General features: G+C 29.9%; 2 protein-coding genes across 6 annotated transcripts in view; one reads left to right on the top strand and one right to left on the bottom strand.

Moving 5' to 3' along the window:
- LOC107164176 (putative aconitate hydratase, mitochondrial) overlaps window positions 1-16,434 on the bottom strand; it is a 55,272-nt gene that overhangs the window by 14,197 nt on the left and 24,641 nt on the right. The window contains exon 16 of one of the 2 annotated variants that reach the window (XM_089224423.1): window positions 3,273-3,590. The exons of the other annotated variant lie outside the window; for it this stretch is intronic. The gene's annotated coding sequence lies outside the window, so the exon portion shown is untranslated. Of the gene's footprint in view, window positions 1-3,272; window positions 3,591-16,434 lie in introns of those variants that run through there. 2 annotated transcript variants of the gene reach the window in all.
- LOC149056686 (putative aconitate hydratase, mitochondrial) overlaps window positions 1-16,434 on the top strand; it is a 51,639-nt gene that overhangs the window by 15,911 nt on the left and 19,294 nt on the right. Inside the window, exons 14-17 of one of the 4 annotated variants that reach the window (XM_089224427.1) lie at window positions 15,162-15,259; window positions 15,322-15,518; window positions 15,585-15,653; window positions 15,752-16,402. The exons of 1 other annotated variant lie outside the window; for it this stretch is intronic. The gene's annotated coding sequence lies outside the window, so the exon portion shown is untranslated. Of the gene's footprint in view, window positions 1-15,161; window positions 15,260-15,321; window positions 15,654-15,751; window positions 16,403-16,434 lie in introns of all 4 variants that reach the window. 2 more of the 4 variants (XM_089224426.1, XM_089224428.1) reach the window with 2 other exon arrangements.

Raw genomic sequence — 16,434 nt, 5'->3', positions numbered from 1 at the left:
TTATACAATTTGACGTTATGACTACGTTAGAAAGTAAAATTAAATTATACAAAATAATAGGTAAAGTTTAAAACGGGGTTATAAAACTGATTTAAAATAATATATAATATAAAACCTTTTTTATTATATAAATATAATTTACTAACAATGAACTATTGTCAACGCTGTACGAAAAAAGGCTGCAGTTAAAAACGTTCGCAATCGTGATACGGGAATAGGTCCGTTCATAATCGTTCCATTCGCACTGGTCGTGACCTTTACATTGATCTTTTCCTACTAATTATCAAGGTATTCGACATTGTAAACATAACAATGAAAGAGAATATTTAAAAATTAATGAGGAAATTATTAATACTATGCTGAATATATTAGAAAATAATACATATTTTTTTTTTAGCATTTATAATAAATACATTAATACATTAAATATTATATATATCATATGATTATTATTGCCATAATGTTGAACACGGTTTTAAAGTCATATTAGTATTTTACTAATATTTCATAAAAACTAATGTCAATCACAGCAAATAATGTGTCCTCCGGTCAAAATTTGTTCTATAATTTTAATGTATATAGGTACAATACTATTTGATAAGTATCTTAAAATTAATTGTGGTCCATAATTACGAGTCTTATTTCTTCATTTTTAAAATTGTTGGCAATTTAAATGTTTTAATATCGTTCGATCGTGTTGATTTAATAAATTATATTTATTGTAAATAAACTGGAGTTCGTTAAATAGAAAAATTAATTTATAACAATTAGATTGATTTTAATGAATTTTTGTGGATAAAACATTCCAACTAAGTGCCTGCCTACTGTATAAATCTTCATTTCTTAATGCACTAAAAATTGTAAATAATTCTTTCGGTATATGATTTGAAGATTGTGAACTGCAGTCATGGGTTGGCTTGATATTATATACTACTGCAGTCTTCAGTGTGTTTTCTAACATTATAATTATTCCAATTTTTTTTTGTTTCTTAAAATACATTTGCTTGCGGATGCCAACCCCCCGTTTTTCATTTTTTCCATAGTGTAACTCTAAAGAATATTTGATGTAATGTTTATTGCAAAAACAAAATACCTATTATACACTTTTAAGTCCAAGGCATTATGATTATGAAAATATGATCAATCAAGTAATATTAAATTTAATGATTTGAAACTTTATTAAGTTTTAAAAACACAATTTTTTTTCCTATTCCGCAGTCTGTGTTAGTTTAGAATGTAAAAAATAAAAATAATAAGATAAATATATAAACATCCGCTCACTATAATTGTTGAGAACACCTTGTAAGTCATGGCCTATGATAGTGTTATGATTATAACTTATGTAATATTATAATCTGTAAGAGTACGTCTTTTATTCGTATTTCTATATTTGACATAAGTGTATTCTGTATAATATGACCTTTTAAAATTAATGAAAACTTAAGAATATATATTTTGACTATGATTATAGAAAGTATTAATGTTCAAGATTTATTAATCATGATGATGGGAGTATAGTTTTTATTTTTTATAACATTTATGTGATCCTTATAATACTTAATACCTACTTATATAGTATAATACTTACTATGCCTTACTATGATCCTTATTCCTTATTATGCCTTAGCTAAATATATTATAACTTATAAATATTATAATTTATACAATAATAATAATAATAATAATAATAATACAATATGTTATGTAGAAATATCATTATAAATTAAAATATTGTAACATCCTGTATAATGTATAAATCATTAATTTAGAACGTCTTTTGACGATTCTCAGAAGACGTCCGACGTATTCTAAGCTATTGAATATTTGCGGAGGTCATTGCGTAAAAATCTTATCGCCCGTGTTTAACGTCATACAATAATATTACACTTTCCATTCATTGTGGAAAATGGAAACGTATGATCTGCTTATGTGTATTAATATATTTTACTATGTATTGTTTAATTATTTATACCTACATAATCACATAATAATAACAAGTAAATGGAATACAGAGGGGATGTATAAATAGGTATAGCCGTATGAGACGATGAGTACTCCTCAATGAGGAGTCCTCATTCTATGTATAGTGTGCATAATAATGTTTAGGTACTAAATACGAATACCTACAAGATATTTACTATATCAACTATTGGTTGTAAATTTATGATATTATATAGGTTTATACCTTATGGGCTATGTCGTTTATTGATTTTTATTAAATAATATGAGACTTGCATTTTGACATGCAGTGGTGCATGTAGGAAAAATATTGCTGGGGAAGGGCCAAGGGACCAGGGTTCATGCCACAAACATACCTTTTTTCTTAAATGTATATAAATTAAATACCTATCTATTTAGTATATTCACACACAGTGGCGTAGCCAGGGGAAGGGCTGAGGGGGCTGCAGCCCCCCCCCCCGAAATGTTAATAAAATTTAAAAATTATTTCAATGGTCTACAATATTCACTCAAAAAGTCTAAAATTGTATTTTACTAATTTTAAATTGCCATCTTTATTTTGTTAGTTTTCTTAGCTTCAGCCGTGCTAATAGGTATTTAATTTTTTTAATAATATTAAAAATTAAATAATTTTTAAATTAAATTAAAAATAAAATAAAATAATATTTAATTTTTATTTTTACACCGCTGTGTAAAAAATTGATCAGCCCCCCCCCCTCCCCCCGAAAAAAAATCCTGGCTACGCCGCTGTTCACACATACGTCATATACGTCATATACGTCATAATATATGATTTATGGTGCCTTTCTACGACTATTAGACATTTAGACAATTTCTATTCTCGATTTAACCGTCCGGGATCACGAGCGGACCACACTCCAGTACTCCGCACGGGCATGCGCGCAGTGCGCTCCAAACGACCAAACATTACTACTTACCACGGTCTTCTAAGATCTTCTAAGACCGTGCTACTTACTATCAACCATGATTAAAGATATTATATATATCTTTAATCGTGCTATCAACATAATATCTTATCAATTATTAATTCATGTTAAATTATATTTATTACTTTTATTAATTTATTATATTTATTAATTATTATTTTAATTATATAATCTAGTCATACTAATATAAAACTTCCAAATGTGTATAGAACATAAATCATAACCCAGCTTAAATTATGTTTACATAATATTTTTTTTTTACATAATATTTTTATTTTCAATGATATTTATTCATGACTTAATTTAAAAAAAAAAACATAACGAATGTACCTATAGGAAGAAATCCACGTGGAAAAAACCAATTTATTTGTTTATAAAAATTAATATCGAATCTGTCAGTTATATGTTATATTAATAATTTAATAATTATATAGCAATAGTTTTCTATAGAAATAAATGTATTGATTTAAGTCAATATAGTATGTAAACAAATACCAGAATATTAAAGATAAGTTATACACTGTAAGTCTGTAAATTCGTCTTAAAGTACTATAAAAATTCCGCATACACACAACGTAAAAGAAGTATTCCACATTTCCACTATAGCATATCATTCATATCTGGCATTTAGATTAAACATCACCCAAAGGTTAAAATCTTTGCTTTCTTCATTGACATTTTTTCCTGTAATAAGTTTTTTATTCATTTTATTATTTATATACGAAAATAGTAAAAAAGTAGTATAATTTTTATTTACCCCCCCCCCCCCTTCATAATCTTTGATATCACAAAAAAGTGTATATGCCACTTAATTCTCTGACATCCAATTCTCAAAGTTTCTACGGAACAATATAAACTGAAACACTGTATAATTGATAATGTACCTATATGCATAACATGTATATCAAAGATATATATTATACATATTAGTTTTTTATTAGGTATCATCGACAAAATTACATTTGTTCTTTAACCTATTAATAAAAATCGATGTTATTATTAAGTAGCTGTTAATTACCAATTAGCACAACACAAGTACGTAACCACTTTTATTCTTTACAATCAATATGGTATTTATAATTACGTAGGTATGTAGGTTTATTATGTATTTATGATGCGATATAGTTTTCCTGTTTCCCATGTTTATAAAGTTTATATTTGTGTACAAATAATATATATATATATATAATGTACATTAATATACCTACATATGGGTATTGAATTTATAAACCCCGTGTTTATTCACCTTGACTTATTTAAAAACAACAGCGCGTGTTGACGTGTTGTTACTTGTTGTTGTTATTAGTGTTTGTGTGACTATTGTGCTTTTACTTTATTTTAATGTGATTAGGCGTATTAAAATATAATTCAACATATTTTTATGTTCGATTACCAAAGGGACTAAGGTTCGAAAAGTTCAGACGGTATTATATCCGGTATTATCTGTTCGTTATGTGGTAGTTGTAACTTATAAATGACGTATTATACTGTATTAGTCGTATTACGATTTACGTTAGTTGGTATATAATATCCTATTACGAATATTAGATACAATATTATTATTGACTGTTATGTACATGTTCAACCTTTTTAATTGTTTATCTTATTTATTACAATTTACAAAACATCGATAACCATAAGTGATAATATTGAATAATGTTGTCAAACACGAGCACACCTACAGTATTGCGAAAGTATAAATCTACAGAGTTCGTCAAAGGGTGACGGTGGAGTATGGAGTCTGATAAATTAGTAGAAAATAAACAAATAAATGTACCTACTATAAATAGTACAACTTAATGAACTTATAGTTGTGGATTTGTGGTACACATTATACGTGGTCGCAGGTTGGGGAATTTATGCCTTACTGCAGTGCTGGCAAAAGATACGGGCGAACCGGGCGGTTGCCCGAGGCGCTACTTTTTTTTAGGGGCGCTTTTAATATACGAATATATTTTATAAATTTTAGCGTATAATTTATTCAAATTAACAAAAATATAGCTAAATGACTAAATTATCTATGACAGAATATTCTGTTATATATTTTACTCCACTTTCCAGTTTTTATTATTGTATTACAAATAATTACCTACAAAATAATATACAATGATATACAGGTGATTCTTTTATCAAACAACACTCATTATTTAAAAAGTATTGACTTTTTCAAAATATTTTTTTACATAGTTTCAAGTTGTAAAAAAACCGACGCTTTTATTAAAAAATTATATTTTTAAATATTTTTTATCATTATCATTTTTTAAGTTTTTACTTTTTTGAATGGCAATATAGTTTTAGATTCTGAACGAAGTGATGAATGTATTGATTATACAATGATGTGTGTGTGTTTTTTTTTTATGGTTGTAATTCAAAAACTAATCACCGTAATTACTTGAAATTTTCACGAACGGTTCTTCGCAGGAAAAATTTTTGGTATGATCCATTTCCTTATCGCAATATTATATTATATTTTAAATATTACTATTTTCATATTTCATGGTTTAGTACACTGCACAACACCCAAGACAACATTTTATTCACAGACATTTTGTTAATAATAAATTATTGATGAATAATATTATTGACATTTATTAATTGCTTGAACAAAAAAAAAAAAAAAATTTGAAAACACTAAACAAATAATAAAGAACAATATTTACTAGTGATAAACTCGTTTTGCAATCCCATACAATTCACAAATAAAACATGATTTTATAGGAAGGAACACATAAAAAATAAAAAAACCACAAATTAATAACTTTTATTTTTATGACCCAATTAATGCGATAAGATAAAATGCAATGAATAGGCGGTATTTTCGACGTTCAGCTTTGACTATCCTCTTATTGCTCTTATTTTAGGGCCCGTATTACAATAGTTGAACTCAGGTTAAACCACCAAATTCGGCCGGTAAAATCAGTGGTTCAAGCGTAACCGAGGTTTAAACTATGATTGTAAAACAGGTCCTTAATGTCTTACGAAATACATTGATGGGTAAATCGTATAAATCATATTTCCCCGCAAAAATCATGACATTTGGCAGCAATTAATAAATCTACAATCACAATTTATATATAATATAATATAATACCGTGATAAGTGATGTGGTTTAAAATAATAACCACGAACGTGGTCATTACCATGGTATAAGTGTGATAAGGAAATGGATCATACGAAAAATTTTTCCTGAGGAGAACGGTTCGTGAAATTTTCACCAAATGTTTATGTTAGTGTTATCTATATACAGTTTAATTTTCAAATTTTTTTGACTTTTTTGAGTTATATATAGACCATTGAAATTTTCGATTTTTATGGGAATTATTTTTTGAAGTGTCGGTAAAAAAATGTTGGATTACCAAAAAAACTTAACTAAATTTAATACAAGGTTTCTTATGAGTTGTTCTTATTGTAGCTAAAAAAAATTAAAAATCGTTAGTCACCATTTTTTTTTATAAGCGTTTATAGTTCAAATATTTACGAAATCTGTCAAAAACGCGAAAATTTGCAAGTAAATTTGAAGTTAAAAAATCATACATTTTTTGTGTTTATAACTAAGGATTAAAAATACAACACTTAGTTTTCAGTAAGTTTTCCTTCAAGTAGCTATAGAGAAAACTCGAAGCATCTTTATAGGAAAAATTTTAAGTGCGTTTGAATTTTAAATTTTTACGAAAAAGCGTACTGATAACGATTTATCCTCAAACGATTTTAAATATTTGTAATTATTCTAAAAGCATAAGTCGTAGATACTTGAAAATTTTACCACTTATTTAGATTGGTATTTTCTTTACATGGTTTAATTTTCAAAATATTTTGATTTTTTTTTTGAGGTATTTATAAATAACTGAAATTTTCAATTTTTCTGAAAATTTTTTTTGAAGTGTCGATAACATTTTTTTGGCCCTATCAAAATACTTGAAAATTTAATGAAACGTTTCTCATAGTTTATTCTTATAGTGATAAAAAAATTGTAAAAATACATAGGCACAATTTTTTTTAAATTAGCATTTGAAGTTCAAATATTGACAAAAGTTCGTCAAAACCATGAATATTTGCAAATTGTTTTCTAGTTCAAAATTCATAAAATTGTTTGTATTTATATCTAAGATTATAAAATTCAAAACTAAGTTTTCCAAAAGTTTTGCTCCAAATATCTATAGAGAAAATTTGAAGCGTCATTATAGGAAAAATGTTAGAGCGTTAGAGTTTTAAATTTTAATGAAACCTATAACCTAACCTAACCAGGTAATATATATGTAAATCTATGATAATATAAGGTATTATGAATTATGATAACTACATGCAATATTTTTGGAGAAATTGATTAACCTTATGCAAAATGCATCCTAATTGAAAAATAAAATATTTGTTTCAAAATAGAATATATGGCAATACAGTTAAATATAATATATCCTAGACTGACCAATCATCATCTCCGTTCAGAATCGTTTTTCATATACAATGATACCTATCGTTGCATTCAAATCTAACCTACCCTAGTCAGAGGCCCACCCCACCACCTATTGTACAGCAGAGCGACATCCACTTATTAAATATTATCTTTCGTTGTTATGTTTACAATGTCGTATACCTTGGTAGTTAGTAGAAAAAGATCAATGCAAAGGTCACGACCAGTGATGATAGTCATCTATCGACTATCGTCTAACAGGGCGATATACGATTGCGAACGTTTTAAACTGCAGCCTTTTTCCGTACAGCGTTGACAAATTCATTGTTAGTAAATTATATTTATATAATGAAAAATATTTTATATTATATATTATTTTAAGTCAGTTTTATAACCCCCACCTTCCAACACACGCAATGTTTTCAGTTTTAAAACAAACACAGGCACAAACATTGACAATAATAAATTCTATTAAAACAAAGTACATAATCCTATGGTCAAAAAAGATAAATCTATAATTGAATCAAATTTAAAACGATCATAAAATCCATAAGAATCTAATTTTATATTTACAAAAAACTGAAAATTCCTACCAAAAAAAAAAAAAAAATTAGATGAAAAAAAGAATACAGAAAAACCATTTAAATTTATTTGCTTGTGACTTATCAAACATTTAGTGAAAAGTATTATTATAGTATTTGTATCGAATTTTTTTTAATCAATCCCCGTTTTAAACTTTACTTATTATTTTGTATAATTTAATTTTAATTTCTAACGTAGTCATAACGTCGAATTGTATCTAATATTTAATTTTGAAAAATAAATGGAAACGTAGCTTAAAAAACGTTCGCAATTGTTCGGTTTTCGGCTAAAAAAACAAATTCACCGATAAGTGACATTCGTTCCCAATCGAGTTACACCCATCTATCATCACTTAAGCTTAACTTACCATTGTTTATAAGGCACCTAACATAAAACTAACCTTCTAATGACTTATCTAACCATGTGGTGGTCCGCAGGGAAGGCAGTGCCGTAGCCAGGATTAGGATTTGGGGAGGGAAAAGTCTATACAGTACTCTACACACCCAATACCCATCATGAATGCTGACTACGACAATGGGAATAATAAGTACCAATCTGAATGATAATAGAAAACTAAATAATATTCAGGTAACGTATTACAAACGGACGGTTAACTATAGGACACTTTGAATAAAAAGACCCATAGTTGGTTAGGTTAATAATAATAATAATAGTAAATAATAGTTAATAATAATAATATTCTCTTGACTTCAAACCATTATTTCAATTACTCCCATCACTTCTCCAGGAGAACAATATTGATATGTCAAAATTACTCACTATTACCCCCTCCCTGACACCCCAATGGAAAAATCTCATCGAAACCCTCCCTAATCTCTCCATATTCGAAAAAGGTGAAACACCCTCTGTTATTCTCAAAAACGAATATTTTCACACAATACAAAATATCACAAGTGAAAAAATGTACACGGATGCTTCCAAAAGCCAAGACGGTGTCGGCGCTGCAGTCATTTGGAATGACGCGGAATTCTTATATAAACTTCCTAACTCTTGCTCAGTTTTCACAGCCGAATCAATAGCCATTTTAAAAGCACTCGAGATAATATCCGATCATCACCTACAAGACACCATTATCTTCACCGACTCCCTTTGTAATATTTGCAGGATGATGATTGTTAATATATATATATATATATATATATATATATATATATATATATATATATATATATATATATATATATATATATATATATATATATAATTAATTAAAACATTCTGACACTTAAACCATAAGGTCATTTATATTAACAGTTTTAAACATAATACAAAATAATACATTATAATAAGTAACATGACACAAGACTGACAATTCTTAATAACTCCTTTTATAGGTTATGTTCCACTCACATATTTACAATATGTTCCAGTCATGGAACAAACACTACAGATCCTCCAAACTTAATTACAAAAATACTATTCATATAACATATTAGTATAAATACATATTAATATAAATATATTCATTTAACAATCACAAAATAAGTAAATAAAATAAAATAATATAACAAAATATAGATATTTATAATAGCGACAATTAAAAAAAATATTTATAACAATAACCTATTATTTTACAAATTCAGTTTATTAGGAGTACGCTTTACTCGCTTAGGTCTTTCAATACTAACACAATTATCCTTATCCTGAGTTGACACCCTATCCTCTTGAGAATCTAAAACATTCTTTTCTAACTCTTCAACTACCTCCAATTTTTCCTCATTTAACTCTTCTTTCTCCAAATTAATGTTTTGATCTGTACTCACCTCTTTTTCAACAACTAACCAACAATCTATAATCTGATTCACATGTCTCTTCCAAATTCTACCATCACCTAATCTCAAGTCATAAGTAACAGGAGATAATTTCTGTAATATAACTGCTTGTACCCATTCATCACCTCCAGTATAATTCCTACACATTACTAAATCACCAACGATATACTCTTTATTCCTATTACCTCTATACCAATTTTTATTTTTATCTAAACTTTTTTCATAATTAACTTTAGCAAAAGGTGTTAACCTATCATAGGATGTAAATAAAGAACGCCCAATATGCAATTGAGCAGGACTAAAACCAGTAGAACAGTGCTTTGTGCTATTATAAGACAAAATAAATTTTAACACATTAGTATCAATACAATTTTTGCTATTAGTACTAGAAATTACTTTCTTTAGGTAATTTTTGAATGTCCTTACTAAATTCTCTGCTGCACCGCTTGATATATGGAGCAGTTTTAATGTGAAAAACACCATTGTTTTTAAGAAATTTTTCAAACTCAACAGAACACAAAGAAGGACCATTATCAGATACTAATTTTGCAGGTATACCCCTGCAAGTTGCAAAATACTCTCTCAAAACCATAATAGTAGAATTAGATGTTATATTTAACATTCTTTTCACAAAAACCCACTTTGAATATGCATCTAAAATAACTATGAATGTCATACCCTTAACAGGTCCTAAAAAATCTAAATGGATTCTTTGTGCAGGACCTTCAGGCCAAGGCCAATTATGTAACACACTCTTAGGTGGACTATCACTAAGAATTAAACATTCTTTACACTCTTTAGTAATACATTCAATTTCAGAATCCATACCTGGCCACCATATATACGATCTAGCCAACGCTTTCATCTTGACAGTACCCATAAGTGTACTATGCAATTCCTGCAACAATTGTTTCCTATACTTTGGAGGAATAATCAATCTATGTCCCCACATCAAACAACCTTGCTCGATAGACAATTCCAGTCTCCTACTATAAAATGGTTTAAGATCTAGTGTAACATCCTTAATGTCACCAGGCCAATTCCCAGTAAACACTTTAATAAACACATCACGCAAAACAACATCTTTTTTTATTTCGTTACAAATATCTAAATCCCCAAGACCTTAATACTAGTAGTTACCATATTAATGAAAAAATTATCACACTCTACATCATTACTACCAGTTACACTTAAAGGCAATCTTGATAGAGCATCAGCATTACCGTTCTCTAGACCTTTAATAAATTCTATTTTATAAGTATAACCGGATAAAAATATAGCATATCGCTGTAGTCTATGTGCTGACATAAGAGGGATTCCTTTCTTTTCACCAAAAATACTGACTAAAGGCTTGTGGTCAGTCCTCAAAATAAATTTCCTTCCATACACAAACTGATGGAAATATTTAATAGCAAAAACCAAGGCAAGGGCCTCCTTATCAATTTGCGCATAATTCTTTTCAGATGCATTCAACGTTCTAGAAGCAAAAGCAATAGGCTTCTCTGATCCATCTGGCATTATATGTGATAGTACAGCACCCACACCAAAAGGACTAGCATCGCTAGCTACAATTAATTCCAAATTTGGGTTATAATGTACCAAAACCTTATTGGATAAAATAGACTCCTTAATTTTAGAAAATACTTTACTTTGATTTGCTTTCCACACAAATTGTGTATTATTCTTTAACAATGCATATAACGGACCAGCAATAGTAGACATATTTTCTACAAATTTACCGTAGTAATTAACCAAACCTAAAAAAGCTTTAACATCATGTGTACTTTTAGGTATTGCCACATTATTAATTGCTTTAATCCTTTCATCAGGTATATGGAGACCATTTTTATCTACCTTATAGCCTAAAAATGTAACATGGTCGCTAAAAAAATTACATTTTTCTTTCTTTACCGTTAACCCTGCCGAAGAAAGTTTATCTAAAACTCTATACAATCTTTCACTTAACTCTTTGTCATCTTTCCCAGCTATTACAATATCATCGTAAAAACACACAGTGCCTGTTATGCCACTTAATAATTTTTCCATTTCTCTCTGTAATAACCCTGGAGCTGAGGATATACCATATGGTAATCGATTAAACATAAACAATCCTTTATGAGTAGATATAGTTGTTAGTTTTTTACTCTCTTCACTAAGTACCAACTGCTGATACGCTTGGCACAAATCTAACGAACAAAATTTTACAGCCCCCTGAAACACATTCATTAGATCAGCTACTCTTTGAATAGGATATCTATCTATTTCTAAATACTTGTTAAGTGTAACCTTATAATCGCCACATAATCTTATATTCCCATCACTTTTTATTACAGGAACTATAGGCGTACCCCAATCTGAAGTTACTACAGGCATTAACAAATTTGTATTCACTAGTCTATCAATCTCATCGCTAACTTTACCTTTTAAGGCAAATGGTAATACTCTAGGTTTAAGAGGACGCTACACCCGCATGTGTTGTCTCCGTCTTACAAGTGCGTAACATTGCAAAAACTGTTTCGCACGGGAAAGAACCGAGAAGGCTACAGTTATAACTAAGAAACGAAATTTTCACCACATAATAAGGAGAACATTTACTGTGCAACGTTGTTTTCAATTTTTCGATATCACAAATAGAAAAAAAGTTCTTATTGTTTCAAAATTCATTAATTTTGCGTTTTTCAAAATCGAATAACTTTTATTTCAGTTATAATATCAAAAAAATAAAAACAACGTTGCACAGTCGAGATTCCCTTTTATCTGTGGTGAGAATTTCGTTTCTTAGTTATGACTGTAGCCTTTTCGGTTTTTTCCCGCGCGAAACAGTTTTTGCAATGTTACGTTCTTGTAAGACGGAGACAACACATGCGGGTGTAGCGTCCTCTTAAGGAAAACAGGTTTAAAATCTTTCTTAAGAATTAAATCAAACATTTTGTACTTATAACAACCCAAAATATCATTAAACACAGACGGAAAAGTTTGTACTACATTCTGGTATGATGTTAACTTACATAATGAGTAAGTACCAGAAAACATCGGAATACTTAACTCAGTCAACCATTCTCGACCAAGAATTGGAGGACCACCCTCTTTAACAACAACCATTTCCAATTCTTTACAAACATTGTTATATTGAGCTCTAACTTTTAATACACCTAAAGGCACAATAACAGTATTGTTATAAGTTTTCAACCGTACATTAGATTGTTCCAATCTGTTCAAATTTTCAATCTCATAAATTTTTAAATCATAAACATTTATAACCGTCATACTCGACCCAGTATCTATTTGAAACTCCACAATTTTATCCTGAACACTCAATTTCACACAATAAGGTTGAACATAATTTACATTTACAGTTTCTAAATTGTATAAATTGTCCAGGTTTAAATCGACATCACATTGTTCTAAATTATTAACTTTTTTTACCTTAGCCTTACACACTTTTTTTAAATGACCTAACTTAGAACAATTTGAACATGAATATGATTTATACTTACAAAATGGCTTTGTGTGACCCTTTGTCCCACAACAATAACAAACCATATCCATTTTACCATTGACATTTTATGTAGTAACCTTCCCATTATCTTTGGTTGGTGGTATCCTGTTCCCGACGTTGTTTTGATACTTCTTACTCTTGAGCTGCTTATGATAATTAACTGCATGATGTTGATCCAATTTTGTGACGTCATTACTTGCTGATTCCATTGCAAGTCCCAATTCCACACACTTTTTAAAAGTTATCGTTCCTTCTGATAATAGTTTTTTCTTAATATTATTGTCTTTAACGCCCCAAATGAATTGATCACGCAAAGATTCATTCAAACTGGTAGCAAATCCACAAAACTCAGACATCTTCTTGAGTGCTGTGGCAAACTGAATAATAGACTCATCAGCTGCCTGTTTACGCTCTTTGAATTTATAACGTTCTGTTATTAAATTCGGTTTAGGATTAATATAATCCGACAACGACTGTTTAAGATCATCATAACTAAGATCCAAAGGTTTTTTAGGCGTACATAAGTCACGAACTAAGGAATATCCATCATTCCCTATAACGTTAGAAACATTAACTTTTGCTTATGCTTATTAATTAACATATAACTAGAACCTTTCAACCCTCGCATTAAAATCATCATCCTATAAACGTAATTCCGACATTTTCCCTATGCAAAAACGGCTATTACCAACACCAAGAACATTACTTCCGACTTGAGAAGAATCGTGTTCACTTGACATTTTGACTTAACGATTATTGATCACGTGTTCCAAATTTCCAATACTGGCAATACTTCACAATTCGACACCCGCGAATAAGTCAATACTTCGTCGCCATTGTAATATTTGTAGGATGATGATTGTTAATATATATATATATAATTAATTAAAACATTCTGACACTTATACCATAAGGTCATTTATATTAACAGTTTTAAACATAATACAAAATAATACATTATAATAAGTAACATGACACAAGACTGACAATTCGTAATAACTCCTTTTATAGGTTATGTTCCATTCACATATTTACAATATGTTACTGTCATGGAACAAACACTACACTCTTAGTGCGATCAACAACATAAAAAACACATATAATCCTTCAGACATTGGCCTTCATATCCAGAACAAAATCTACACTTTACAATACCACAATAACATCAAAATCAAACTCTTTTGGATCCCCGGACATTCCAACATAAAAGAAAATGAACTCGCTGATCTCGCTGCAAAAATGCTATCACATCACCTCTATCATCGTCCATAAACATCTCTTCTTCCAGTGACATACGAATACTTATAATAAAGGAATGTCAACAAAGATGGAATCAAAAGTGGACATCTTATTACACAAAATTAAACCACATAAAACATAACACTGAAAATTGGACATTTCCCTTCGAAATCCATAAAAAATTCTAAGTAATAATAACCAGACTGAGAATAGTACACACAAAAATCTCACACAGTTTTCTAATGTCCAGGGAAGAGCCTCCAATATGCACAACCTGCGGTGTTCAAGTAACCATTAAACACATCCTCACCGATTTCCCAACATATTTTAGTACCCGTACAAGTTTCAACCTGCCCGAATCATCACTTTCAGAAATATTAAACAACAATCCTCAATCCATTACCAACATCATACAATTCATGTAATTTTTTTTTATATAATATATTTCTCATTTTAAACCCAATGGCCCATGTTGCCGAGGGTATTATTAATAAAAAAAAAAATAATAATAATAATAATAATAGTAATAATAATAATCCTAGTTATTAAAATATGGGGCCTCTTGAAATATATTTCACCCTACTAGATTTTTAGGACTCGTGAACAGTTTTCATTATCTCGAGTTAATATTAATATATATTTATAGTAAAGTATGTTTAACTTTAATGAAATACATATTATAATTTCTATATTTTTTACTTAGGATATAATAATATTTTATACCTTTTTAATAGGTGAAAGGAAAATGTACAACTGATCATATTTCTGCTGTTGGTCCCTGGTTGAAATACCGCGGGCACTTGGATAACATTTCAAATAACATGTTTTTAAAGTATGTTATTATAATTGTTTATTTTTATTAAAATAAAATAATTGAGACTTTCATAATTGCAGTGTAACCAATTCGGATAATAATGAAATGAATAAAGTAATGAACCAGTAGACTGGAGAATGGGATGGAATACCGGATACAGCAAGAGCGTACAAAGCAAATATTTTACCATGGGTTGTGTTTGGTGATGAAAACTATTCTGCTTTAGAACCACGTCATTTGGGAGGACGTGCAGCCATTGTCAACTGTCAAGTCTTTTGTAAGGATAAAGAAACAAATTTGAAAAAGCAGGGACTATTAACCTTGACATTTTCTGACCCCAAAGATTATGATAAAGTTCAAAGAAGTGATGGAGTGTCTTAAGTCTGACTTCATGAATTCACAGGCCAGCAAGGTAAAATCAAAATGAAAATTGAAAATTGTAGGCTACTTGCTCATTATATAAACACATTTTTACTTGAACTATCCCACTAATAAATTTTATTATTTCAGCCTTTACTATGCATTCTATGCCATACTGATGATATAAGCGAGAAGTTTAGTGGTACGCCGCGGTTGAACGCGAGTGCCTCGCGATAATCTGGACAACCGACAAGTTTAGACCATACTTGGAAGCCTGCTGTTTTTACCTATGCACAGACAACTCGACCCTCACATGGCTCCACCAAGCCAAAAATACAAATTCCAAGTTAACCAGGTGGGCGCTACAGCTGGCTAATCTGGACTACCAAACCACGCATGTGCCTGGCGTAAAAAACGAGGTGCCGGACATGCTATCCTGAAACCCGACCCACGGCCCATCTGTAGACGAGGAACACCTAGAGCAACGACTAGCAGGCACACCGACTAACGGGCTCACCATCACATACGATATTAAGCTCGCAACATGGCAGGCCAATGACCCCTATACCCGAGACATATTGGCCAACGGAACACCGAACAACCGGCACGCAAAATCCTGCCTCAAACGAGCAACAACCTCAATCATTGTCAAGTCTTTTGCAAGCATACACGAAACAAATTTGAAAAAGCAGGGACTAATTAGCCTTGACATTTTCTGACCACAAAGATTATGATAAAGTTCAACCAAGTAATAGAGGGTCTTTAGTCGGACTTGATCAATTCGCTACCGGCAACTGCAAGGTAAACCAAAATTGAAAATTGTAGGCACTTGC

This window comes from Diuraphis noxia, unplaced genomic scaffold (genome assembly GCF_037042655.1).
Source record: "Diuraphis noxia isolate RWA-SAM2 unplaced genomic scaffold, SU_Dnox_SAM2 contig0003, whole genome shotgun sequence".
NCBI classification, from domain to species: domain Eukaryota; kingdom Metazoa; phylum Arthropoda; class Insecta; order Hemiptera; family Aphididae; genus Diuraphis; species Diuraphis noxia.
This window is presented reverse-complemented; position numbering and strand designations above follow the sequence as displayed.